The sequence below is a fragment of the Callithrix jacchus genome, chromosome 3, assembly GCF_049354715.1.
Source record: "Callithrix jacchus isolate 240 chromosome 3, calJac240_pri, whole genome shotgun sequence".
Lineage (NCBI taxonomy): Eukaryota > Metazoa > Chordata > Mammalia > Primates > Cebidae > Callithrix > Callithrix jacchus.
This window is the reverse complement of record NC_133504.1, coordinates 82,400,426-82,428,238: the sequence shown is the minus strand read 5'-3', so window position 1 is coordinate 82,428,238 and position 27,813 is coordinate 82,400,426. Positions and strand designations below refer to the sequence as shown.

General features: G+C 35.2%; 1 long non-coding RNA gene across 2 annotated transcripts in view; it reads left to right on the top strand.

Moving 5' to 3' along the window:
- The window catches only part of LOC144581937 (uncharacterized), a 95,504-nt gene extending 67,933 nt beyond the window's left edge, over positions 1-27,571 (top strand). The window contains exons 2-4 of one of the 2 annotated variants that reach the window (XR_013533412.1): positions 2,109-3,141; positions 4,022-4,113; positions 27,054-27,571. This is a non-coding gene — a long non-coding RNA (uncharacterized LOC144581937). Of the gene's footprint in view, positions 1-2,108; positions 3,142-4,021; positions 4,114-21,728; positions 21,869-27,053 lie in introns of those variants that run through there. The other variant, XR_013533413.1, reaches the window with a different exon arrangement.
- The last annotated feature ends 242 nt before the right edge of the window (positions 27,572-27,813 follow it).

Sequence of the window (27,813 nt, the reverse complement as noted above, 5' to 3'; positions counted from 1 at the left end):
GAAAGACTTCAGGATAATCTGAAGTAAATATATTACAAGGAAAATAATTACATTAGATATTAAGTATGTCTGTTACCAAACCAGAGAGGAGAAATATAATTTATATCTCTGCAATATTTCCTTAATGAGTATATTGTTGTTCCTATTCTTGCCTGTCAGAGTCTACAACTCACCCTGTAATTAGCTCTTCACGCTCCACTCCTTCATCCTTCTACTAGGGAAACCCCTGGTTAAATAATCCATCATCTATTTTCAGAAAAGTTGAAATTGTTCTGGCTAGAACCAACAGCAGGTGTTGGGCAGACTTCAGCAGAACAGTGAAAAATGGCTTTAGTCATTTCAAGCCTTTACCCCTTTAAAACCTTCATCTCCCTCTGACTCCCAGTTTTTGTCTCTTGCTAAATTTTGGAAAGTAAAGACACTCACAGAAATATAAACACTGTCTGGGTGGTTCATGCCTGTAATCCCAGCACACTAAAGTTGAGAAGCTAAGTTTGGAGGATTGCCTGAGGCCAGGAGTTTGAGACCAGCCTTGGCAATATAGTGAGACCCTGTCTCTCAAAAAAAAAAAAAAAAAAAAAAAAAAAGAGACCAGGCATCAGGCATGGTGAGGAGGCTGAGGTGGGTGGATCATTTCAGGTCAGGGTTTTAGACCAGCTTGACCAACATGGTGAAATTCTGCCTCTACTAAAAATACAAAAATTAGCTGGGCATGGTGGTGGGGGCCTGCAGTCCCAGCTACTCAGGAGGCTGAGACAAGAGAATAGCTTGAACTCAGGAGGCAGAGGTTGCAGTGAGCCAAGATCATGCCACTGTACTCCAGACTGCTTTACAGAGAGACTCCAGTCCTAAAAAAAAACAAAACTAAAGAAAGAAATGTTATATACACATTGTATGTAACATTTGACATACTTTTTAAAGAAATTTCCATCTCTTATTCTTAAATAATTCAAACCAGCCATCTATTAAAATTACTATTTGCTATAGTGATTAAAATATTTTAATAAAATATTATAAATACCTTTAAAGTCCAAAGTAACAGTTCATTCAGTATGTTTGTTTCTAGTAAGTATGTTTGTATTTTACTGCATGTGAGTTCAAAAAAGTTTTACTTTTTCTAATATTCTGGCTCCAGTCCAGCCCCTATGGCCTTTGGGTCCTATTACTAAACCTTTCCAAACAACATTTACTTCTGATTTTTTTTCACAGTTAATTGCACAAAGAACATAGACATAGGAGGAGGGAGGATCTAAATTTATTGGAATCTCAACTTGTGTAGATGCTTTTCAAGTTTGATATAACATTCATTATATAAATAGAAAACTGGGACCCTAAGAGTTTACGGCCTTAAACCAGTCCTTGTGCTATAAAAGAGCCAGTATTTGAAATTCATTTTACCTTCCTGCCAAGCTGGAAGAGAAACATGACATCTCTACTCTCTAGAGCGGATTTATTATTTAAACTATGAAGGGATTAATGTTAATGTTAGTATTGTTAAATGAAGGCTAAGTCTGTAATGGAATATGTATAAATATGTGTATCACTTTAACAAATACCTCACCAATCCATTCTGATTATGGTTCACAATAAATTTTTCCATTTCTAAATGCATGATCAATTCAGGGAGATATCTCCAAAATTAATTTGAGAGTCATGATGAAAGATTTGGGACTTTTAATATAAAATATAGATTATCAACAACACCACCATAAAAATAAAGAAATCCTTACAAATAAATAGCTACAAATTATGGATGGACCAAAAGAAATGTATGAAATAATAAATTTTTAGTACACTTTTGACAGTGCTATACACAAGTTTTAAAAGATAACACCTTGAATTACTAATATATTGGGGTTTTCTAAGACTTTGAAATCAACGTTGGAAATAGGTTAATATTATGTATTTATTCTATTTTCAGGAAAGCAGTTTGTAATGTTTCTACTGATATTATCCTTAATATACCTTTACACCAATGAGCAAGGAGCTCTTCATGTTCCATTGTTTTGATGGTCTTCACTAGGATCTAATATCTGATACTCAGAAAATGTAATATTAGCCCTAAAACTTAATGAACAGCAGCGTTACTTGCTTTTATTTTTCCACAGGCAGCTGGAAATTAACAGCTCTGGGACTAATAAAACATGGCATTTACTTTCTAATATAGAAAGAAGAAAGTGAAGCTATGAAGCATTATTGTAACCTGGGACACAGTCACATAACATGTTATCTGAAAAAGCTGAGTGGTGCTGCAATTAATGAATCACCTGGAACTATAACTGGGCTGAGTTTTTCTTATTCTTTTTCTTTTTTTGGCCTAACCCATTTTTCACAAAACTAAATGCAAAGTTTGCAGAAAGAAAACACATATTTAATGGCATCATTATCAGCACATACCATAAATCAAGTATTGAGTAGTGGAGGAAAAGAGTAGGTAACAGAAGTAATATTTATGGAGTGCTTATTTTTTTATTGACATGTGCTGTGACTTTTACATAGTTGCCCTATTTAACCCCCACACCAAAATCTGGTGAAGTGATACTATTCCCATTTTATCGGTCACAAAACTGAGGCTTATAATGTTTAAGTAATTTGAGCAGATAGTAAATTATATGAATGCGGTAAAAAGTTATTCAATTTGACTCCAGGACAGTACTTCTTCCCAACAAACATCAGTTTCCATCAATGAACAAAAAATTTTGAAGGATGAATGTTCCTTGGGCTCCCCGAAGAAGAGATTTTGACATAGAACTTGGCCTGAAAAATGCTTGTTCATACTGTTCAGATTAATGCTTATGGAAGGGTGAAGATGAAGCAGGAGTGAGCGAAGGGAGAAGAAAAGCAGTGAAACAGACCCAAGGAAAGGCTCAGACTGTCCTCTTGGGATCACTGGAGCAGGGTGGTTCCTCAGTGTTATTACAAGTTGAGCTGTGAAGGCCATGTATTTATATTTTGATGTCAGTCAGTCACTGAATATGGATAACAGAAGAAAGAGGCAGGATCTTGTGTGAGGTCATTCTCTGCAGTTGAGGCTATTCCTAAAGGGACTGACAGCTGATGGAGGTCACAGCAGCTGAGGCAAGTTTTTCACTGAAGGAGGATCTGGGTGGCCTGTCGCAGTGTCCACTTCAAAGTTATCAGGTGAGTGAAGAGCTTCCTAAGAAAACTGACTATTTTAAAATGTGTAGAGAATGACAGTCTTTTGCATCTGTTAGATATTTCAATGGAATAGCTAGTTTACCTATTATAAGCTGAAATTGCAATACAACTGATTCACTGCAAATGTTAAGAACCCAAAAAAGGAGGTCAGGTGCAGTGGATCAGGCCTGTAATCCTAGCACTTCGGAAGGCTGAGGTGGGTGTATTGCTTGAGACCAGGAGTTTGAGATGAGCCTGAGCAACATAGTGAGACCCCCCACCTCTGCGAAAAATTATTTTTTAAAAAACAAACAAGTAAATGTATTTTCTATTCCATCCCAAGCGGGATTGTTGAGCTTAAGACATTGTTGGAAAAATTATTTTCTAAGATCAACTGGAAAGCTACCTCTCCAAGAAACTTGCCAGAGAGGCAAAACCATAAGGTAGGTAAACTGGCCAGGGAGTGTGGCTACAATGTCAAGAAATCATGCCTAGCTAAAGGCAATTGCCTAGAAATGGTGGAAATACAAGTCCTGAGGATAATGTGAATATGATTTCAGTTGAGGTTTTGGTCCCCGAATGTACTATTATTTTGAAAAACGGCAGTATAATACAATTATTACTGTTAATCTGGCAAAATGTATTCTAGAATGATAATTTTAAAAAATTAGGCATTTCCGCAAATAACATCAAATTCATAAAATGCTTTGTTGGTGATATAAACATGTTTGTTTAATTTTTTACCTGTCAGCTTACTGTTTTCTGTTATGCACTCATTGTTTTGCAAGCTGCTTTCAGATAAATTGCATTACTGCTACCTTAAAGTTTGTGTTTACTTACATATCTATATCCTTTCATTCACTCTTATTTCCACTGACCTTAGATCTCCTTCATTCTGAGAGAAGAGAGCCATGAAAATGAAAGAAAATAGAAAAGTTTGACAATAATACCCAGAGAAATATCACCTGGACTAAAGTAAGTGACAGTTTGGAAAAAGTACCAAGAAATAGGGTAGGAATCACTTTGTCTTGTGTTTATTTAACTGCCTGTAAAAAACCACTTCAAATGAAAGGTAGGTACCAAGGACAGCTTACATACCTGGCACTCAGTAGACTCTCAGAAAACAGTAAGTGAACACCAATTAAAGGATGAACAAATCATGTTTATGGCATTATTAAAAAGTTTTAAGTGTTCTTTATGGCAACAATTCAGAATTATTAGAATTGGGAGGGGACTATTGAGATATCTGTGGCAGTCTCAGTGTGACTTGCAAGTCGAGAGAATGTGATAACCTGTGATAACTTCCAAGGATGTTCACAGATAACAGACATGTCTTCTAAGTTAAACTATTATTTTTTGAGGTATCTATGTTAATATAATTATTAAAGAAATCTACCTACTTAAAGTCTTATAATTGCATTTTATTGTAAACTTTAGAAGAACTTAGATACCATTTCTTGAAAATAATCCAGAGACAAAAATTTCTAGTTGTTTTGCAGTAGGAACGAGGAGATGAAAAAAAAAAAAAAAGTCCAGTTAAAAGCAGAATACCTCTGTTATTGGGGGCAGAGTCTCTCTTGATCCTCCCTGCATCTTTTTCCTTGATCTTGGCTACTTGGAAAGCTTAATCTCAGAGTTGAAGCCACAAACACTGCACAGAAAGAGATAAAGATGAATGAGCAAAAGGAAAGAAAATACTCTATGCTTCTGGTGAAAAATAGACTCATCGAGGAAATGAAAAAATAGGCATTAAAACCAGAATAAGTCAGAAAAAAGTAATTAACCTGCTATAGGTAGTAAGGGAATTATTTTGTAATTGATGAAGAGAGAAAAGATGGGATATGTTTCCTTTAAAAGAGTAGTTGGAAATAAATAATATACTGGAATATATGTGCCAATCATCACCTGGACAAATAGCTGTATGGTTATTGTATTACTGACCAATTCATTCCACTGACTACTATTCCATTGCTGTGCTCTTTAATGCATGTATGCCCTCATTCATTCAACAACTCTTTCTGGGAGCTTTCCATGTAAGTCAGTAACTGTACTCTCTGATGAGAATCTATTTGTGAATGAGACTAAAACCTTTCTTGTCTTTTTAAAATTTGGAACCTGCTGCTTGGGTGGGTGTTAATCCTATGAAAAAGAAAATTAAGCTGTGAATATTCTAAGAAACATTGTCCTATATAATCTGTCTGACTCAGGCCCAAGGTCACCTTGTTTTAATCATTTTCTTTCTTTGGATCTTACTTACTTTGCCTATGTCCCTAGCTTTCTGTGTTTGTTCAACAACAATAACAAAAATGTATATTTAAAATGTTTTATTTTTATTGACTTTATTATCTTGAGTGAATCAGGCTTCCTGCAGTTCACCACCTGGATTTCAGTCTCAATTCTGTAACTTATTACCTATGTGACCTTGATAGCATATGTATATTCTCTGAGTTTTGGCTTCCCATTCATTAAGAGGAAATAATAATAGTACTTGTGGCATGGATTTGAGTATAAGATGTGATAATGCATGAGACTGAGCATATTTTCACACGTTTATTACCTATTTATGATTTATCTTCTGTGACTTACATATTCTTGTCCTTTGCCAATTTTTTGATTGAGAAGTCAGTCCAGTCTCTAAATCCAAGTTGAATTATTTTGGGAGATTATATGCATGCATACCTTTCTCTTTTTCTAGGTGACTGATGTGGGCATGAGTTAGGGTGTAAACTGGCTGGTTCTATGAGGAGGAGAAGAGGAAACGAGGGTAATAGATCCACTGTAATATTAGATTATGCTGGATTCTGACTTCCATAATGTGGAGATCTATTTGTCTATATGTATTATCTATTAATTATCTACCTATTTTCTGTCTATATGTACACATATATAGACATATATACATAGACTTATATACATAGATATATGTACTGTCTATATATATGTACATATATACATATTTATAATTGTTTTTGTTATCTTTAATTAAAGAGAAGGAAAAGAACTGTTTCAAAGTAGTATAATAAAGGCTTTTGCTGCTAGCCAAAAGGAGAGAAAAATCCTGGAAGCAGGATCAATTCCGACAAGCCCTCACACCATTTGAAATTATATGTTATATTAAGCTGTTCTAATAAATTACCCAGTCACAAGTGTGTCTTTGCAGCAATGCACACTGGGTAATTTATTTAAAGAAAGAACTTTAATTAGCTCATGGTTCTGAAAGCTTTACAGGAAACATGGTGCTGGCATCTGCTTGGCTTTAGGGAGGTCTCAGGAAGCTTAGAATCAAGGAGGAAGGCAAAGAAAACGTAGGCATGTCACGTGGTGAAAACAGAAGCGGGAGGTGCGACACACTTTTAAATGACCAGTCTTGCAATAGCTCATTCTCTGTTCCACCAAGACAGCACCAAGCGGTGAGGGATCCACTCCCATGATCCAGATATCTCCCACCAGACCACACCTCCAGCACTGGGGATTGCAACTCAACATGAGACTTGAGCAGAAACAAATATCCAAACTATATCATATGTCATGTTACCATATTATATAAAATGTTATTTACATAGCCAGGCACAGGGCATGCATTTACATTTCCAGCTACTCAGAAGGCTGAGCCATGAGGATCCCTTGAGCCCAGGAGTTCTGGTGTGTGCCCTATGATATCAGGTGTCTGCACTGAGTTCTGCATCAATCTGGTGACCTCCTGGGAATGGGGAACCCCCTCGAGGGGTGAACTGGCCTCTGTCAGAAATGAACCAGGTCAGAAGTTCTGTGCTGATCCTTAAGTGGGATTGTACCTGTGGAGTCATTGCACTCCAGCCTGGGCAACATAATGAGATTCTGTCTCCAATATAGATATAACCTTTATATAGATGTTCATTTAAGTGAGTGAGAAGTGTACTGAGTAATTTTGGAGTCCTGTTAATTTCCTAAAAATAGGAAATTAATGCAATGTAAAATGAATCTACATTATACAATTCTGTTTTCAATTGTCTGTTTGATGGAAGCAATTATAAAATACACTTTGTTTTAATTTAATGGCTTCCTTAGATACTCTATTATAAAAGGAGACATTATGAGATAGTGTTACATTTGTCATTCATTGTCCTTGCTGTTTACATTTTGTCATTCTGATCAGCTTGAATGCTGATGTGGAGGAGTATTCTTTACTTCCCTGGTCTAATGCATTAATATTAAAATGTTTAGCATTATTACATATTTAAAATAACAGACTAACATTTGTTACATCACATGTATGCTACACTAAAGTTTGCTAATTCTCTAGTGAGTTACATCAAAATAAATATACCAAAATAATATATGAAGTCTACAAAAAAATGTAACTGGTAGTAAGAAAGTGTTGGTGTTTTAAATCCTTAGCCCTTTATTGAATATTCTAGACATTTGTGTTTTTTAAAAAATCTAACATTCTACCACAGCAGAAAGACTTTAATTCATATTAAAAAAATGAAACCTTCAGTAACATTTTCAATTTTCAAATGCAAAGTTTAGTATACCAAACCATATGTTTATTTTTTTCGCCAAATCAGCTAAATAGGGAACACATTGCTATCACTAATTTATCCAAATCAGTGTTTAGACTACATAATTGAATTCTTCTCTATAAATTTACAGGTGTGTATAATATGTTTATAGTGACTGAAACATTTTAAATGATGCATGCTTAGTTTATGAATGCACCTAAATATGTGATAAACTTTTTTTTTTAGCATTTTTTTATCTGGAGGCTTAAGTTTTTATCATTTTAGTATATTCATTTCAATTACACACCTGGAACTCAGTAAATATGAACACATTTTAATCTCTCCTTTGGATATGTGTTTTATTCTTTAGCTGCAACAAAGAAGTCTTAAAAAATAATCTCTTCTCTGAGCATATAAGCATTTGGAAGACAACTGAGTTTGTAAAAATTGAAGATTTTTATTGTCTAGACTTATTACAAATTTATCAATCTAAAATGCACTTACCATTACTTAAATGAATCAATTGTAAAACTAAATTTCAAAAGTGCCCTTAACGCAGAGAAAAACCACATTCAATGAGCTGTAGATGACCATTAAAGAGGGCATTTATCCAAACACTCTTTATGACCTTGTGTTCATGTTCCTTAATGTTTCTTCAAGGTAACTTATTTGCTTATAGTCACTTTAAATTGCTTTTTTTCCCCAGTAGTCAGCAGATACAGTACCTTAGATTAACATGCAAACATCTCCGTTAAGATTCACATAATATCTGTGCTACTAGGGGACTCTGATTTCTGTATTTATTTTTATCCATAATGAGGTAAAATTGCAATTTCACCTTTTTTCTGAGGTTTCTTATTTGGTGTTCACTTAATTAAAAGTATCATTGCTGCTGCTATGGTAATAGCAAAATATAAAGCTGTCTTGAAAAACTTGTACAGATAAAACCCGCATTTTGAGAAAACTTGTAATGAAGTTTTAATTTTAATAATTTGGTATTTCTTAGAAACACAAATTAAGATACAGTATTTTCCTTCTTGTTACTAACTACCATGTGGCTCTTTGTATGTACTACTGTACTTTATTAGTAAATTAATGCTATGTCTGGTTAAGTTTGATAACTTAAAAATATTAAACCTTGTGGTTTCCAAGTCTAAAGTATTTGATACTTGCACAACTAAGAATTGCAGAGAATGTCTGATTTCCTAAATTTAATCGTATAAACAAGATATTTACGGTGACAGCTCCATTCTGTTGGATCACATTTCTATGTGGTAAACATCAGAATGGTGGGGAACTGTAGAGTAGAATTCACAAGTGGTATCAATTCCTGAAGATGGAGAAAACATTTTAAAGGTATTATAATGGTAAAACATGTGGGGTTTTTTTTTTGCATTGCTGCAGTCTGAATAATAATTTGTTTTTAACTGATCACTTACTGTATCAGATTAGAACAATTTTTAGACCAAAATAATATACATAGACCATTTAATCTTCTCTCTTGTTGTGTATATACACACACCTCAGTTGAAAAGAAATCCAGCCAAACTTATAACCATTCAATTAAATTGAATTTTACTTGTATATTTTCTTCACTCCTGCCCTCTCTAATTTCCTACCCCATTTCCTTTTGAACTGTGTCAAGTCACTTCTTATTTCTCCCACAAAACCTGAGTATAGATTTACGAGAATTTTAACATTCTACATTGAAATTGACTAGTTGTTTGTCTTTTTCTTTACTTGACTCTATAAACAACTTGAAGACAGAAGCTGTATCTTTTTCATCAGTTGATCTTGTAATATTTTAAGAACTCTATAAATACTTTTTAAGTTAATGAAGAACACTAGGGTATGTAAAGGTACAGCTGTAGTGTCAGTTGACCTGAAAGGCTTCAGGCAAGTTTAAACACTTGTGGCTTTAACCTGATGAAAGTCTAATGTACAAGAAATATTAAAATTGATTAAAAAGGGAGATATTTTAGAATATTTGGCATCATATTACATATATAAATTAATCATGAGGGAACAATCAGATGGATACTGATTGGCTCACGTAGGCCAACTTTACAGTTCATGCCTATAATTTTGACCCAAGTCCCAGAAGACTTTTGAAAGATTATACGTATAGTTTCATCACTTCCATTTATTTTCTTGACTAGTCAAATATAATGATATATATCATAAGAGCAGATCGATTAATTTTATGTTGCTCATTTTATATCAAGTTATAATCATGTATACTTTATCGTATATTTCATTATTTAAAATTATAATTTGTGAAATGAAATATTACTTTAACTCATTTTCATGATATAGCGACCATTTTATTCTATGATATTTAATCTTATGAACAGTAGTGTCTCCTTGTTAGAGAAAAATATACTACAAAATGTAAATTTGAACTGGCATGTTTTTCCAAATTCAATTCAATAGAGTTTGATTTAAAATAATTTAGTTCAGTACATATTTACTAAAAATTTAACATTGTTTTTGGCACTGTTGCTATACAGAGTGTCTCCTAGTCCAGGCTTACTATTCATAAGCATTTCTAAATGCTATTACTATCACTGAAAGGTTTGTTTGCAATATCCTGGCAATCTTATTACTGCTATAACAAAATTAAATATATTTATTTACAAACATATCACTTTAGTATTTGTAGTAAAGCATTACTAAATGGCAGTAAGTTTTTTAGTTTGTAAAATTATCTGTAAGATTTTGTAGGTGGAAGAGAGAGGGTGACCTAACAAGCTCCTCCAGAAATGGTCTTAATGAATTTACTCACACTCTATAAACCTCTCAGATATGTTTCCTTATTTACACTCATGTTTTACAAGTTCTAGGGATTTTTTTCCTAATCACTAAATTTCAATGCAACATAAACAAAGAAATATTTAACACATCTGAGTTTCATTAAGAATGAACAGTTTGAACAATTAAATGAGAATATTTTTGATAGCTCATTATAGAATTATGTCTCCCAAGGGCTATAAAGAAACAAACCATATGAACCCAAGTTATCTGAATGGAGTGTGTTTTATTAATTTATTTCTATTTTTATTTTTTGGTGATAGGGTTTCACTCTGACACCCAGGCTGCAGTGCTATAGTGCAATCATGGCTCACTGCAGCCTTGAACTCTGGGAATGACGGTATCTTTTCACCTCAGCCTACATACTACTTTGGACTGCAGGCATGCAGCACCACACTCAGCTAATTTTATCAACTTTTTTGGTGGAGATAGAGCTCACTATGTCACCCGTATGCTGCCCAGGCTAATCTAAAACTTCTGGTTTCAAGCAATCCTCCTACTTTGGCCTCCGAAAGTTCTGGGATTATGCACATGAGCTGCTGTGCCAAACATGTTTTGTTAATTTAAAATACTATGTTTAATTTAAAAAACCTTAATGATATAACTAAAAATGAGATATGTCTATATGAGGGATAATATAACATTTTTTATTTCAATAATTTTTATCTGAGAAACTCAAGGAAATCAAAGAACTCAAAATAATTCTTTAAAGGTCAGCAAACTTCAAGAAAATACAGAGAAACAATCCAGTTAAATCAAGAAAATGACAAATTGCAAAAATAAGAAATTAAATGAAGCAATTGAAACTATTAAAGAAAAAGCAAAATTCTGAAATTAAAAAACACAATGAATGAAATAAAAAATAAAATATAGGACATCAATAGCAAAGTTGAATAGGAAGAAGATTCTGTGAACTGGGAGAAGGTTATTTGGAAACATATATCAGAGGATTAAATAAAGGCAAAAGGCTTAAAGAAGCTTATGAGATTTATGCAACAGCATCGAAAGAGAAAATACACAAATTATAGGAGATGAAGAAGGCAAAGGAGAGATAAGGGGGTAGTAAATTTATGTCATGAAATACTGGCAGAAAACTCCAAAATCTGCAGAAAATTGTAAATTTTCAGGTACAAGAAGGTCAAAAGTCTCCAGTGAGATTAAATCCAAATTAGACTACATCAAGATAAAATCTAATGGTCAAAAATCAAAGACAAATAAAAGATCATGAAGGAGCAAGAGAAAAAAAAAAGAAAAGAAAATATAAGGAAGTTCTGATAAGGAGGGCATCAGACTTCTCAGCAGAAAGTTCTTGGTGCAGTCATGGAAGGTCGAAGGTCTCTAGTCAGATTAAATCCAAATTAGACTACACTAAAATTTATCGTTTTGAAGGTTTGTCAAAAAATTTAAAACAGAACTGACTTATGATCAGCAGTCTCACTACTGGGTGTAAATCCAACAGACAAACAAAACACTGTATCAAAGAAATATCTGTCCTCTCATGCTCATGGAAGCATTATTCACAGTAGCCAAGATATAAAATCAGCCTAAATGTCCATCAACAGATTCATGGATAAATAAAATATAGTATAAATTATTTATGGATACATGAAATATAATTAAAGAAATAAAAAATGAGGTAAAGAGCACCAATAGCAAAATTCATCAAGAGGAAGATTCTCTAAACTGAGAGACAGGTTATTTAAAAACATGCAATCAGAGGAGAAAAAAGAGGGTGAAAAATCATAAAGAAGTTTATGGATTGTTGAACAGCATCAAAAGAGCAAATATTCTAATTATAGGAGTTCAACAAAAGGAAAGTACAGTATTCCTATTCAGCTTAAAATAAAATACTATTTAGCTTTAAAAAAGAAGGAAATCCCATTATTTACAACAACATGGATAAATCTGGAAGACATCATGTGAAGTGAAACAAGTCACAGAACGACAAATACTGCATGATCTCATTTACACGTAGAATCAGAACAAGTTCAACTGATAGAAATGGGGATTGAACAGGGGCAGGGGTTGGGAGTGTTGGTCAAAGGATACAAAATTTTAGTTAAGAACAAGTTGAAGAGATGTGTTGTATAAAATAGCAGCTAGAGTTATTATCAATGTATTGTATTGTTGAAAACCGCTGAGAGAAGATTTTTAAGTGTTTGTACTACAAAATGATAAGTATATGAGATAATGTATATATGAACTGGCTCTATTGAGCTATTTTACAATGTTCATATATTTCAACACATTATGTTGTACGTGACAATTATATACAATTTTTATTTTTCAATTAAAAATAAATTAATTTTTAAAAGATACTAAACAAAATCAACTGCAAAGTACCAAGACACAAAACAATTAAAAGATTCCATAACTTTTTAATGGGAGCAATAATTTTCTCATCATGAAAACTAACACCTTAGAAGTTACATCAGGAAAAAACATTTCTCAAACACTGTATGTACTAAGTTGTAAATAATAATGTATAGAGAAATTTTTGGGTCAATACGAAGACATCTCTTTTGTACATGTTATATTACTATGTAGAAAATAATACTTACATAAAAAACAGTAATTGTGACGAGAAGACTAAATACTTTAACGATATATTTTATGTATAATGCAATTCCAGACAAAACCTTAATAGTAGAATTAACATGTTTCTGTACTTAATGATGGTAAAATACTGTTGGATAATAAACAGGAAGATATTTAATACTTTTCAAAAACAGTAATAATTCTGATAATGTGAACCAAAAGATTGGTTAACAAAGGTTGATAGTGGTACAGTAAGTATTTTGGTGGAAGTGAATATTACTCAGTTTGTATAATATAATATTTGATAAAAAGTGGCATTAATTCCAACTGAGGAAATAAATTTAGACAACTGGTATTACCTGCCATGTGAACTGGGGTTTATTTTGTAATAATGAAGAAAAAAACACGATAATTCTTTCTGCAGAGACAGGTAGTGAAAGACATGATAATATTTGAGATAGCCCCTTTCAACGACAAAATAAATCTAATAAATGTAGTTATAGAATAATGCATTTGGAACAATTTTATTAACATGAAAGAAAACAACTTGTTTAATAAAATTAGTATTTTCTATAACCATACAGTTGCAGAATAGTGTGAATGTACACAAATACATCCTAAGTTAAATGTGCATTTCTAATCATATATGAATCAGTCAATAAAATATGACACATGTACAAGCAAAATCTTTTGGCTATGTATTTGGTTGTCAAGGGTAAATAACATTTTTTGTTATACATTTAGTTTCTTTAATGCTAGAAAAAGTGATACTTAGCATAATTTTACTGATATACCCTGCTAAAATTATCCTGTGATTTACTGTCTCCAAATTTCTTGTTCATTCCTCGAGTTCTATGATGATCACTGTGATAAAAATAACTTTACCACATTTTTCATTTTTTATGTTTTTTAAATTTTTTAAATTGCATTTTAGGTTTTGGGGTACATGTGAAGAACATGTAAGATAGTTGCATAGGTACACACGTGGCAGTGTGATTTGCTGCCTTCCTCCCCTTCATCCACATCTGGCATTTCTCCCCATGCTATCTCTCCCCAACTCCCCACCCCCACTGTCTCTCCCCTATTCCCCCCAATAGCTCCCAGTGTGTAGTGCTCCCCTCCCTGTGTCCATGTGTTCTCATTGTTCAACACCCACCTATGAGTGAGAACATGCGGTATTTCATTTTCTGTTCTTGTGTCAGTTTGCTGAGAATGATGTTCTCCAGGTTCATCCATGTCCCTACAAATGACACTCATTGTTTTTGATGGCTGCATAATATTCCACGGTGTATATGTGCCATATTTTCCTTGTCCAGTCTATCATAGATGGGCATTTGGGTTGGTTCCAGGTCTTGACAGTGCTGCAATGAACATTCGTGTGCATGTGTCCTTATAGTAGAATGATTTATAATCCTTTGGATATATACCCAGTAATGGGATTGCTGGGTCAAATGGAATTTCTATTTCTAGGTCCTTGAGAAATCGCCACAATGTCTTCCACAATGGTTGAACTAATTTACACTCCCACCAACAGTGTAAAAGTGTTCCTATTTCTCCACATCCTCTCCAGCATCTGTTGTCTCCAGATTTTTTAATGATCACCATTCTAATTGGGGTGAGATGGTATGTCAATGTAGTTTTGATTTGCATCTCTCTAATGACCAGTGATGATGAGCATTTTTTCATTTGTTTGTTGGCCTCATGTATGTCTTCTTTTGTGAAGTGTCTGTTCATATCCTTTGCCCACTTTTGAATGGGCGTGTTTGTTTTTTTCTTGTAAATCTGTTTTAGTTCTTTGTAAATTCTGGATATCAGCCCTTTGTCAGATGGGTAAACTGCAAAACCTTTTTCCCATTCCGTTGGTTGCTGATTCACTCTAATGACTGTTTCTTTTGCCGTGCAGAAGCTGTGGAGTTTGATTAGGTCCCATTTGTCTATTTTGGCTTTTGTTGCCAATGCTTTTGTTGTTTTGTTCATGAAGTTCTTGCCTACTCCTATGTCCTGAATGGTTTTGCCTTGATTTTCTTCTAGGGTTTTTATGATGTTAGGTCTTATGCTTAAGTCTTTAATCCATCTGGAGTTAATTTTAGTGTAAGGTGTCAGGAAGGAGTCCAGTTTCTGCTTTCTGCACATAGCTAGCCAGTTTTCCCAACACCATTTATTAAACAGGGAATCCTTTCCCCATTGCTTGTTTTTGTCAGGTTTATCAAAGATTGTATTGTTTTAGATATGTTGTGTTGCCTCCGATGCCTCTGTTCTGTTCCATTGGTCTATATCTCTGTATTAATACAAGTACCATGCTGTTTTGATTACTGTAGCCTTATAGTATAGTTTGAAGTCCCGCTGTGTTCATTTTACTTAGAATTGACTTGGCTATGTGGGCTCTCTTTTGGTTCCTTATGAAGTTTAAGGTGGTTTTTTTCAGTTCTGTGAAGAAGGTCATTGGTAGCTTGATGGGGATAGCATTGAATCTGTAAATTACTTTGGGCAGTATGGCCATTTTCATGATATTGATTATTCCTAACCATGAACATGGAATGTTTCTCCATCTGCTTGTGTCCTCTCTTATTTCGTTGAGCAGTGGTTTGTAGTCCTCCATGTTACATTCCTTGTTAGTTGTAGTCCTAGGTATTTTATTCTCTTTGTAACAATTGTGAATGGCAGTTTGTTCTTGATTTGGCTCTCTTTAAGTCTGTTATTGGTGTATAGGAATGCTTGTGATTTTTGCACATTGATTTTGTACCCTGAGACTTTGCTGAAGTTGCTTCTCAGTTTCAGGAGATTTTGGGCTGAGACGATGGGGTCTTCTAGATACACTATCATGTCATCTGCAAATAGAGACAACTTAGCTTCCTCCTTACCTATTTGAATGCCCTTTATTTCTTTTTTTTTTTTTTTGCCTGACTGCTCTGGCTCACGTTTTTATTTTTTAAATGAGGTCAACTAGGGATATTGGTTGCCAGTTCTCCTACAAAGAAGATCAAAGTTACAGGTGAATGGTCATGATCAGAGTGGAAGGCTGAACGAAGAGGTCCAGGACCTGTTGGAGAGCCCATGGAAAGAAGCTGGAGTACATGAAAGGAAAGCAGCAAGAGTCTAGCAGGGCTAGACCACTAAAGAACTCAGAGTCCAGTGGAAAGGGTAGGTGGGATTATTTCTCTGAGTGCTCCCCTTTTCCCAGGGGCAATCTGCCGACTACCAAATTATCTGGGAGCCCCTCTACCCTCATGTTTCCAGGTAAACCTTTTGGTGACAATTTGGGAACTTGTCAGGGATGGAGCACCAGGTAGCGAGCTTCTGAAGGCACTCCCCTCAGGCCCGAACTGAGATGGTGGGCACTATACTGATTTTGCACCCATTGTGGGTGACTGCCTCACCTGAGAAACCTCATCTCTTGTTTTGCTGCATCATCAGATTCCCCATAAACATGCCGTATAACCCACTCTAACTTTGGCAACGATGGGGCACTATTGGGTCTCTGGGGAGCAGCAGAATCCCTGGACACCCTCAGCATGGACTGCTCCCATGAGAGTGGGGAGTGCCACCTGCCACAGCCACTCTTAAGACAAAAGAAACATGGACATGGAATCAATAACCAAAGCAGGTGTAACCAACGGCCAGGAATTAATATGGAGCGGAGGTTGTCTCCCACTTCTCCTAACCACTGTTGCAGACACAGCAGAGGCTCTCCTTGCTGGAGGCTGACACGAGTGCATTTAGTGACAGCCTTTTCAGCACTTTTTGTGGTGGTTGCGCCCCCATTGAAAGTGAGTCCATGCTACCTGGGCTTGCATAAAGGGTGGACCCATCTCCCCAGATCTATGTAGAGCAGCAGTGTCTGGGCGATGGAGAGCAGAAAAAACGCACAGTCTCTGCTCTAGAATGGAGGAAGAGGCTCTGCTCTGAGCCCATTTTGGGGGTAGCCTCCAGAGGAGGATTTCGGTGGACCTCCATTGCATTGTAGCTGGTAGCCAAGGGCCAGTGTCAATATTAAAGTTCGCAAACCCTGCAACACGTGTTTGTTAGGAAAGAAGATAGCATTCCTCCCTGGCCAAAACAAGGAGCTGGTGGATCCACTCTCCCACCCCCGCTTCCCCACCCCACACATGAGACTTCAGGGTATCCTAACACAATCTCTCCCTGCTATCGCTCCTCAACCTCCATCAAAGGAGGTGCCTTCGCGCAGGATTCGGCTGCCCAGAGCAAGCTGGCGCTTACTTTTATGCGCCCCCTACTGGACTATAGAGTAAACTGCCCCACCAAATAAACCTATCAGAAAGGCATAGCGCTGGTGGTGCACATCATCAGCTTCCTGAGACCGCCGCCCTCTCAGCCCTGTGGAAAATAGTGTGTCACATCATGTATCTAATATTTTGCTACAACAAGCAGCATTTGAGAAAGCCAAGGCATAAAAGCTATCCATAACCAAGGAACCTATACAGAACCTTGGCCTTCTGAAAATACCCAGAAACGAAGCAAAACAATCATACACAACATACCCTACAGTCATATCCTCGAGGAAAAAAACAACAAGTTTCATCTAGGCCGGGCGCGGTGGCTCACATCTGTAATCCTAACACTTTGGGAGGCCAAGGAGGGCGCATCATCTGAGGTCAGGAGTTCAAGACCAGCCTGGCCAAGATGGTGAAACCCAGTCTCTACTAAAAATACAAAAAACTAGCTGGGCGTGGTGGTGTGCACCTGTAATCCCAGGTACTCGGGAGGCTGAGGCAGGAGAATTGCTTGAACCCAGGGGGCAGAGGTTGCAGTGAGGCAAGATCGTGCCATTGCACTCCAGCTTGGGCAACAAGAGCAAAACTGCATCTCTACAAAAAAAAAAAAAAAAAAGTCTCATCCAAACAATAGCAAATTCAAAAATAAGAAGCAACAGCTTCTTTAGATGAGAAGGAATTACTGCAGTAACTCTGGCAGAGCAAAAAGTTAGGGTGTTCTGACATCTCCAAAAGATTGGATCGGCTTTCTAGCAATGGATTCTAACTAAAATGAAAATTCTGAAATAACAGATAAAGAATTCAATATATAGATTGCAAGGAAGTTCAATGAGATGCAACAGAGAATTAAAAGCCAACACACAAAAAAACCAGAAAAATGATTCAGAATACAAAACGTGAAATACTTTACAGTTTTACACATATAATACTATATATATAACACTTCTGAAATTATACATATATTTTATAATTATTATGTATAATAATTATTGAATTATTACAATTTTCAATTATGTATAATAAAAAATTATATATAATATGCATATTGAAAGAAATGGAATATTATCAGTGTACATATTATATATTGAAAGAATGGAATGAAATTAGAACTAATAAAATCATGTATAAGATTAACAAAACAAAATTTGTTTTTCTGAAATAATAAGCAAAATTAGACTGCTAACTACATTAACCAATTAAAAAAAAGAGAAGATTAAATTAGGACAATCAGAATTTATAAAGGTGACATTACAACTGATACCACAGAAATACAAAAGATCAGTGTAGACTACTATGAACATCTCTAAGTGTACAAACTAGAAAACCTAGAGGAAATGAATAAATTCCTGGAAAGATACAATCTTCCAACGTTGAACCAGAAAAAACTTGAAATTCTCTACAGACAAATAACAAGTTATAAAACTAAATCCAGTAATAAAAATCACTGCCAACCAAAAGAAGCCCAAAACCAGATGGATTAACAGCTGAATTCTACCTGACATACAAATAGCTGGTACCAATCTTTCTGAAACTATTCCAAAAAATTGAGGAGGAGGGATTTCTTCCCAATTCATTTTTTGAGGCTATTATCACTCTGATACCCAAATCTGACAAGGACACAACAACAACAAAAAAACACAGGCAGTATTCCCGATGAACGTAGATGCTCAACAAAATACTAGCAAACCAAATCCAACAGCACATCAAAAAGATAAATCATCACGATCCAGTAGGTTTTATTCTAGGGATGCAAGTTTGGTTCAACATATGTAAATGAGTAAATATGATTCACTAGGTAAACATAAATACAAGCAAAAACCACATGATCATCTCAACAGAAGCAGAAGCAGCATTTAATAAAATTCAGCATCCCTGCCCAATAAAAACCTTCAACAAACTAGACACTGAAGGAATATACCTAAAAATAATAAGAGCTCTCTATGGCAAACCCACAGCCAACATGATACGGAATGGGAAAATTTTGAAAGCATTCCTGCTAATAACTGAAAAAAAGAGAAACATATCCACTGTCACCACTCCTACTCAACATAATACTAGAAGTCCTAGCTGAAAGAATCAGGGAAGGGAAATTTAAAGCACCCAAACTGGGAAAGAATGAATCATATTTACTCTGTTATAGATAACATGATCTTATACCAGTAAAATCCTAAAGATTCCTCAAGAAGATTCCTAGACCAAATAAACAACTGCAGTACATTTTGAGAATACAAAGTTAATGTTAGAAAATCCATTGCATTTCTGTAAACTGACAATGCACAAGCTGAGAAATCAGGAACTCAATCCCATTTAGAATAACTGCGCGCACGCGCACACACACACACACACACACACACACACACACACACAAAAGAATACATTGAACTAAGCAGGTGAAAGATTTCTTCAAGAAGAACTAAAAAACTGTGATGAAAGAAATCAGGAATGACACAAAAAAATGAAAAAACATCTCATGATCATAGCTAGGAGGGATCAATATTATTAAAATGATGATTTTTTCAAAGCATTCTACAGATTCAGTGTAATTTCTATCAAATTACCAGCATCATTTTTCTCTGATTTAGGAAAAACAATTATAAAATTCATATGGAACTGAAAAAGAGCCTGAATACACAAAGCAACCCTAAGCAGAAAGAACAAAGCCAGAGGCATCATATTACCTGTCTTCAAATTATATTACAAGTCGAAAGTAACCAAAACAGCATGGCACTGTTACAAAAATGGACACATAGATCAATGGAACAGAACGAAGAACCCAGGTATACAGCCACATATCTACAACCAGCTAATCTTAGACAAAGTCAATAAAAATGAATAATGAAGATGGGACACGCTATTCAATAAATAGTGCTGGAAAAACTGGCTAGCCATATGCAGAAGAATGAAACTGGATCCTTATGTTTTACCATATGTAAAAATTTACTCGAGAAGAATTGAAGTATTAAATATAAGGCATGAAATCATAAAACTTCTAGAAGCAGACCTAAGAAAATCTCTTCTAGACATTGGCCTAGGCAAAGAATTTATGACTAAGACCTCAAAAACAAATACAGAAAAAATAAAAATAGACAAATGTGACTTAATTAAACTAAAGAACTTCTGCACAGCAAAAGAAACTATTGACAGAGTAAACAGACAATCTACAGAATGGATAAATATATTAGCAAATTATGCATCTGACAAAAGACTAGTATCTAGAATCTATAAAGAACTTCAACAAATCAACAAGGAAAAAAATCCACAAATAACCTCATTAAAATGGGCAAAGTATATGAACAGAAAAAGAAGACATGCAAGTGGCCAAGAAACATAAAAATTGTTCAACATCAGTATACATCAGATAATTGGAAATCAAAACCACATTGAGATACTGTTTCATATCAGTTCAGAATGGCTTTTACCAAAAAGTCAAAAAACAACATGTTGGTCAGGATGCAAAGAAAAGAGTGCTTAAGCACTTTTTGTGGGTCGGTAAATTAATCCAACTGTTAATGGATGATAGTATGGAGATTTCTCAAAGAATTAAAAATAGAACTACCGTTGCACCCAGCAGTCCTGCTACTGAGTATCTACGTGAAGGCCAAGAAATTGTTTTATCAAAAAGATACCTGCACATATATGTTTATGGCAGCATTACTCACAGCAGCAAAGTCATGTAATCAAACTGTCTATCAGTACATGAATGGATAAAGAAAATGTGGTATATATATGTGTGTATATGTATATATTATATACATCATGATATATATCTTTATATCAGTTTATCTATCTATAGTATATATACACCATGGAATACTTCATAGCCATAAAAAAGAATAAAATCATGTCCTTTGTGGCAAAATGGTGGGAGCTGGAGGCCATTATTCCAAGTGAAATAACTCAGAAACAGATAATCAAATACCATATGTTCTTACTTACAAGTGGGAAATAACTAATGCGTACACATGGACATAAAGAGGGAAACAATAAACAAGTGAAAATAGCTACAAGTGAAAAGCTACAAAAATTATCTGTTTTTTCTTAATATTTAAAAACATTTATAAACAAATAAAGAAGTTAATTAGTTTGGGCAATTGGAATACTATTTGCCCTAAGTGGAGAGGGTGGGAGAGGGTTAAGAGCTAAAAAATTAACTGTTGGGTACAACATTCACTATTTTCATGATAAGTTCACTAGAAGTGTACAGTTATGCAATATACCCACCGAACAAGCCTGCTTGTGCACCCCCAAATCTAAAATAAAATAACAAAAAATCACCCCAATTTTTCAAGCTAATTTAGAATTGTTTTATATGTATATATATTTCTTTTAAATTAAATGATTGATTGCTAGATTATTACTTGGTAAATTATGCATGACAAATAACTACCACCAATGCCAATTAAAATAAATATTAGTCCAATCATGTAAATAGTATGTTTAAACTTTCATATGTCTCTTTTTATTTGTTTTACCATTGAATTTAATCATTTGGATTCTTTCTTCTTTCTCATCTGAATCTGAAATCCAGAGCTTTGCTGCAGAACTCTAGCCTTTGGGAAAATGAATTACCATCAGTGTGACTGAGAGTAAGTACCAAGTCACCAATCCAAACCTCCTTGGTTTCCTCCTGACGATATTTAGCAACAGCAAAATAACACCCTTCTAAAATTTAACGATGAAAACTTTAATGACTATAAAAATAAAGATCTTATTTCACAATCCTCTTCTGTTTTTTTCCTCGGGCTCTTTTAGATGTGAGGGGTATCTCTTGTTTTCCTGGATGCTGCTTCTCTTCAAGGATTCCTGAGCCTTAAGAATCCTCCACTTGTTCTGGCTGTTCATGCCTCAGGGCCTCCTCCGACTGTATCATGAATAGTTAAGTTGATTTCTGGAACTTTCCTTGTGTTTTTCTTGGCTTAATCATGATACAGGCTTTCTACAACCAGTACCTAAGGGCAGTCCTTTAACATGCCCCATGTGACCACTGTTTTCCCATGCTGTTTGTTATTGAATCCAGTGCAGCTTTTCTTATTTAGTTTCTCTGTGAATCCCTGGCTTTCTGTAATTCTGATGGGATATATCCTAGAAGTTTTTGCCTTTAAAAAATGTTGTAAAGGGAAATTGGAAACAATACAGTTGGCACCCTTGTTGGAACAGTGAAGAGGTCTGCAATAAATCTGTAGAACTTACTGCTGCAGCTTTGAAGCTTTGAAACAAGCCAATTTACTTTCCTTTCTGTAGGGTCTAATTCATTAGATTCCTGCTATAAAACTTTTATTGGAGAAGTTGAATCATAAAGTCAACCAGAAAGAAAGGATTTGGTGATAAGTGGTATAAGTGTCATAATGCAAAGAATAAAAAGCTACAGACAAAATAAAAGCATTTATTTACTGCTTTTAGAAGTGAAACAGCTTGAAAAAGACAAGACTGCATTACTAGTGATGATAAATTTCTATTTTGCAAACTTTATAATGGTTTGGCAAAGTGGCATGCTTGTGGCTTTGGAGACTGATTACTATATCTTTACCACTGTAACACACACACACACACACACACACACAGGCATACATTTTGTGTGACTGTGCATATATGTGTGTATGTATTTCATATATATATATAAAGACATACTACATATATATATAATACATATAATATATATGTGTGTTCTGACTAGGGCAGAGACTGGATTTGAAAATCAAGATATTGCTCCCTTTTTTATAAAATTTGAGGTAGATATAAGTCTCCTCTCCACATGATTCTTCCTTAGCATGTAGGTTTGATTAAGATGACTATCTAAATTATAATTAAGTGAATACATTAAAAAATAAGCAAAGATAAAACCAATAAACAGGTTTGTTGGTTGACAAATGGATAATTAATCAACCAATTAAATATTAGTGGTAATTTGCTGTCAATGGTTATACTATCTCTCTCTCTCTTTTATTTTATTATTAAATATATATTTCTAGAACTGGAAAGGAACAAAAGGCTAGGATTTTAGATGTTTTTAATAAATTTTCTGGTAAACCCCAATTATGTCTATTCTTGAACACTTAAAAATATGTGAAGGTTTACCGGGCTTGGTGGCTCATGCCTGTAATCCCAGCGCTTCGGGATGCTGAGGCAGGTGGATCAGGAAGTCAAGAGATCGAGACAATCCTGGTCAATGTGGTGAAACCCTTTCTCTACTAAAAATACAAAAAATAGCAGGGCATGGTGGCGTGCACCTGTAGTCCCAGCTACTCAGGAGACTGAGGCAGGAGAATTGCTTGAACCCAGGAGGCGGAGGCTGTGGTGAGCCGAGATCATGCCATTGCACTCCAGACTGGGCAACAAGAGCGAAACTCCTCTTTGAAAAAAAAAAATCTATCTATCTATCTATCTATCTATCTATCTATCTATCATCTGTCTATGTATGTACATGTATGTATGTGAAGGTTACTTTTCCAAGCATCTCATTCCATGACCTTATTTATTAGAAAGTATTTTTTTTATTTTCTATTAATTTTTTTTATTTTCTATTAAATATTTTTTTTATTTTCTATTAAAAGGAAATTTGTCTTTCAATAACTTCTATTGTTTTTCACACCAGGTTCTTGATATCAATATGTTCTTGAAACCTATTCTTACTCTTGCTAAGACTTCATCTCCCTTGTGTACACTCAAGCTTTTGTTAAAAAGCAGTCCCAATCTCTTCATGTGCTCTTCATTTGTTATGGTTTCTTGATCCGTCACCATCTTGGTTTATTTTTTTTAATCATCTTTTTATTAATATTTGTTGAGAGTCTAATACAATGTGCCAGAGAGCTCCAGGCATAGGAAAAACAGCAGGGAATAGAAGAGAGCCCTTTTCTCATTGAGTTGAAAAGATAGAGGAAGCAGAAAAATAAAGAAACAAAAATACCTCAGATGGCAGATGTTTGTAAGTGGTAGAAAGAAGAATCAGGCAGGAAGAGTAGATGAAAGTATTTTGATGCAGGAGTCTGGGAAGACCTGACTGATAAGGTGATATTTAAGGAAAGACTGAAGGAAGAGAGAAGATGAGCAATGCATACATCTAGAGAAATTGTGTTTATGCATAGAACAGAGAATGTGAAGCCTCTGGGATAAGAGTCTGCTTAGCATGTTTAGAGAAAACTTAGGCTGATGTTGACTAAAGATGGTTAGTTGATGGGGAAGTGACAGGAAAATTGATCAAAGAATTTCTTTGGTTGTTATGGAAACTAGTCTGTAGGACCTCAGGTTTGTAAGTAGAAAACTCAAGTTTGTAAGTTTATTTTGAAAAAGATGGTGGGGTCTTGAATTAGCATACCAAGGTTGGAGATGATAGGAATTTCTTGGAGTCTGAGTAGTCTTGGAGATGAAGCTGACATGATTTGTCAATAGACGAAGGCTGTGAAAAGAAAGAGATCATGGCTGACTGAAGTTTTTAGCCTGAACAAGTGGACTTGTTCTTTCTGGAAATAGGTAATCCAGTGTTCTTAGTTTGGAAAAGTACTAAAGTTGGGATATAACTCCTTGACACCTTACTCTTTCATAGTGTAAACTTCACCCAATTTTTTTTTTATGTCCTAGGTGTGTTCTCTTCAGTACAAAATAAGGCCTTCATTATTTATGATCTAGATTTATTATTATTTGTTTTCATGATCTAGATGTAATGTTATTAGTGGACACTGATATTACATCCTCATTTATAGATGTTTACTATTTTTCTTGTTGAGTTTACCTTTAAATTAAATCCTGGTCTCATTTTCAACCCCAGTCTGTGTGGCAGGGGATAGATAGCTGTATATTAAGTATATATCCTATTCCTCTTTACAGCTCGACTACAGATCTCAGCCTCTGTTGTAGTGAACAGTAGCCAGATGACTGAATTTTAGACAGTGGAACATGGGCAGAAGTGATGAACATGATTTTTTTTTTTTTTTGAGACGGAGTTTCGCTCTTGTTACCCAGGCTGGAGTGCAATGGCGCGATCTTGGCTCACCGCAACCTCCGCCCCCTGGGTTCAGGCAATTCTCCTGCCTCAGCCTCCTGAGTAGCTGGGATTACAGGCACACGCCACCGTGCCCAGCTAATTTTTTTGTAATTTTAAGTAGAGACGGGGTTTCACCATGTTGACCAGGTTGGTCTCGATCTGCCGACCTCGTGATCCACCCGCCTCGGCCTCCCAAAGTGCTGGGATTACAGGCTTGAGCCACCGCGCCCTGCCGAACATGATTTTTAAACTTCACTCAGAACGTCTTCACTCTTCTCTCCATAAGGCTTCCTCATTAACACGAGACAATCCAGGAATATTTTCAAGGCAAATTCTCTGCATAGAGGAAAACAGTTCTCTCTTTCACTATTTGGAGTATATGTGAAAGAACAAAATGAACTTCTGAAAAATGATACTGCTAAGAATATGGTGTTAATTCATTACAGCAGTTAGTAGCACTTTACTTAATTTGAAAATAGCTTAAGAAGGGGTGTTATAAAAAAAAGGTTAACATTTGCAACATTTCTCAGGAGGGGGAGTGGGTGCTAATGAGAACACTGAAATGAGAGATTGGATAATTAGTGGCAAACATTGATGAAACTGTCATATATGATAACTTGAAAACAGATCAAATGCCTCCAAGTCTGTATTTCTATAGAGAAAGCTACAGAAAAGGATGCTTTTTATTTGTACTAGAAGATATTAAAAGAAAGAGATGGCCTCAGCCAAGAATTAGTTGACTTTGTAGGCAAATATAAAATGAAATAAATACTCCAGATATCTGAGGCCTCAAAAGTTTGAAAACTCTGATTTTTCATAAACCTCAATGATGCAAGATCGAGAGAAGACATTAGTTATAACGGCCCCATTAAGATTCAGCCTCTTGAAAAGAGTAAAATTGAATGTTACTTTTACATTTAAGCCTGATGCCTCTGTAGACTGCCTTTAAATTGAGGAAGGGAGGGAGAAAGAGAGAGCTCCAGAGACAAAGAGAGAGGGAGTAACACAAAGAAAAGGAGTGACTGGTGCAAGAAAATAATGGAAAAAAGCAGATAAAAGAACTAGGGTTTGGGGGATGATAACTGGCCCACAGAACTAATGGAAGCAACTAGGTTAGATACCTACTAAGTTTTTGAGGTAAGTGTATTGGCAAAGAAATCCTAAGTCCAGATTATAAGGAAAAATACTCCTAGAGGCCAGAGATGGGCATCACTTGTAGCCCTAAATCATCAAACTCCAGATCACCAAATGGTCGAGGGAGCTCCTTTCAGAGAGCAAAATCAGTTCTAATCAGGAAAACAAATTTCTACTGCAGGCATCCCCTGACTTACCTGCAGAAATACATAATAATTACTCTCTATGGACAACCACGTGTTCTCTATTCTTCCAATTTCCAAATGGGAATGTTTACTGTGGTTAACATGCCTCTGGTCCACCATTGTATACCTGTCTGTGATGAGAGAAGATGACTTGTGCATGGATTGCTAGACCACAAAAGACCATATCTGGACCTGGTGGAGAGGCTGACATATAACTCAGAGATTTTCTACATTGAGCTGAATGAAGGGGACAGATAGGACTTTTTCTGTTTTCCTTGAGGAAACGACGAATGTGTTCTATTTATGGAAGGAAAAAAAGTAATGGATATTTGGTAACTAGAAGGTGAACTAGGACAGAGAATGTCTAGCTATTTATGAAACCTATTTCCCTTTCCTTCTGGCATGCAGCTAGACTATATTTCCCAACCTCCCTTCAGTAAGGCCTGCCTTATAATCAAATTCTGTCAACGTGGTATGTTTTGCAGTGCTATGTATCATTCTGAGGTTCACAAAACACTCCTAAATGATTCTGTTTCTCACTTTCTATGTCTTGCAGGCTGGTCAAAGTCCAGAGTGACAATGAAAGCCACATTTGTGTTTGAGGACAATGGAGCTTAGAGAAGCCCGATTTTCTAAATAACATGGAGCAAAATTTCCTCTTGTTCATTCCTCCTCCTCACTGATTAGATTTTATGTGAGTGCAAAATAAACTTTGATTGTGTTAAACTACAACTTCAAAATTTTATCTTTTATAAAGTATATTAGTTTGAAAAATCTTTACTAAAATGATAGTACTTGGTTGGTTGGGTTTTTGGACCTAAGACAAATTATTTATGCTGAATCCAGATCACAACATTGCCTGAGATTTATATCTCTTCCATTATTTTCCATATACAATTTCCTTAATGATAATTTCAGATCATGGCTCATAAACTTTAATGCCTTCAGCATCTAGACAGCTGTAAATGGAATATAGAAGGCAGTACATCCCGGGAAACTGGAAAGAACATGCCCTACCTATAGACAATACAATAATTTTAAAAACTTACTGTCTAGTGTACTCAGAAAACTGTAATATTGGGACTTTTGATTTGTTTCCTTATTTGAATATTTTAATAAAAATTTTCTTGGACAAAACTGAAGAGTGAGTTACTCAAATTTTCTTTCTGTACAAACATTTATTTATAAACCATGTTCTTTGAGTATGTTGTTTCGACTGTTTGCCAATTTACTGAACTTCATTAGTTTGTGGTTCATATTTCTCTTACTCATTTATAAAGATATCAAGAGAAACATTGGCCTATGGCTGCTGAAAT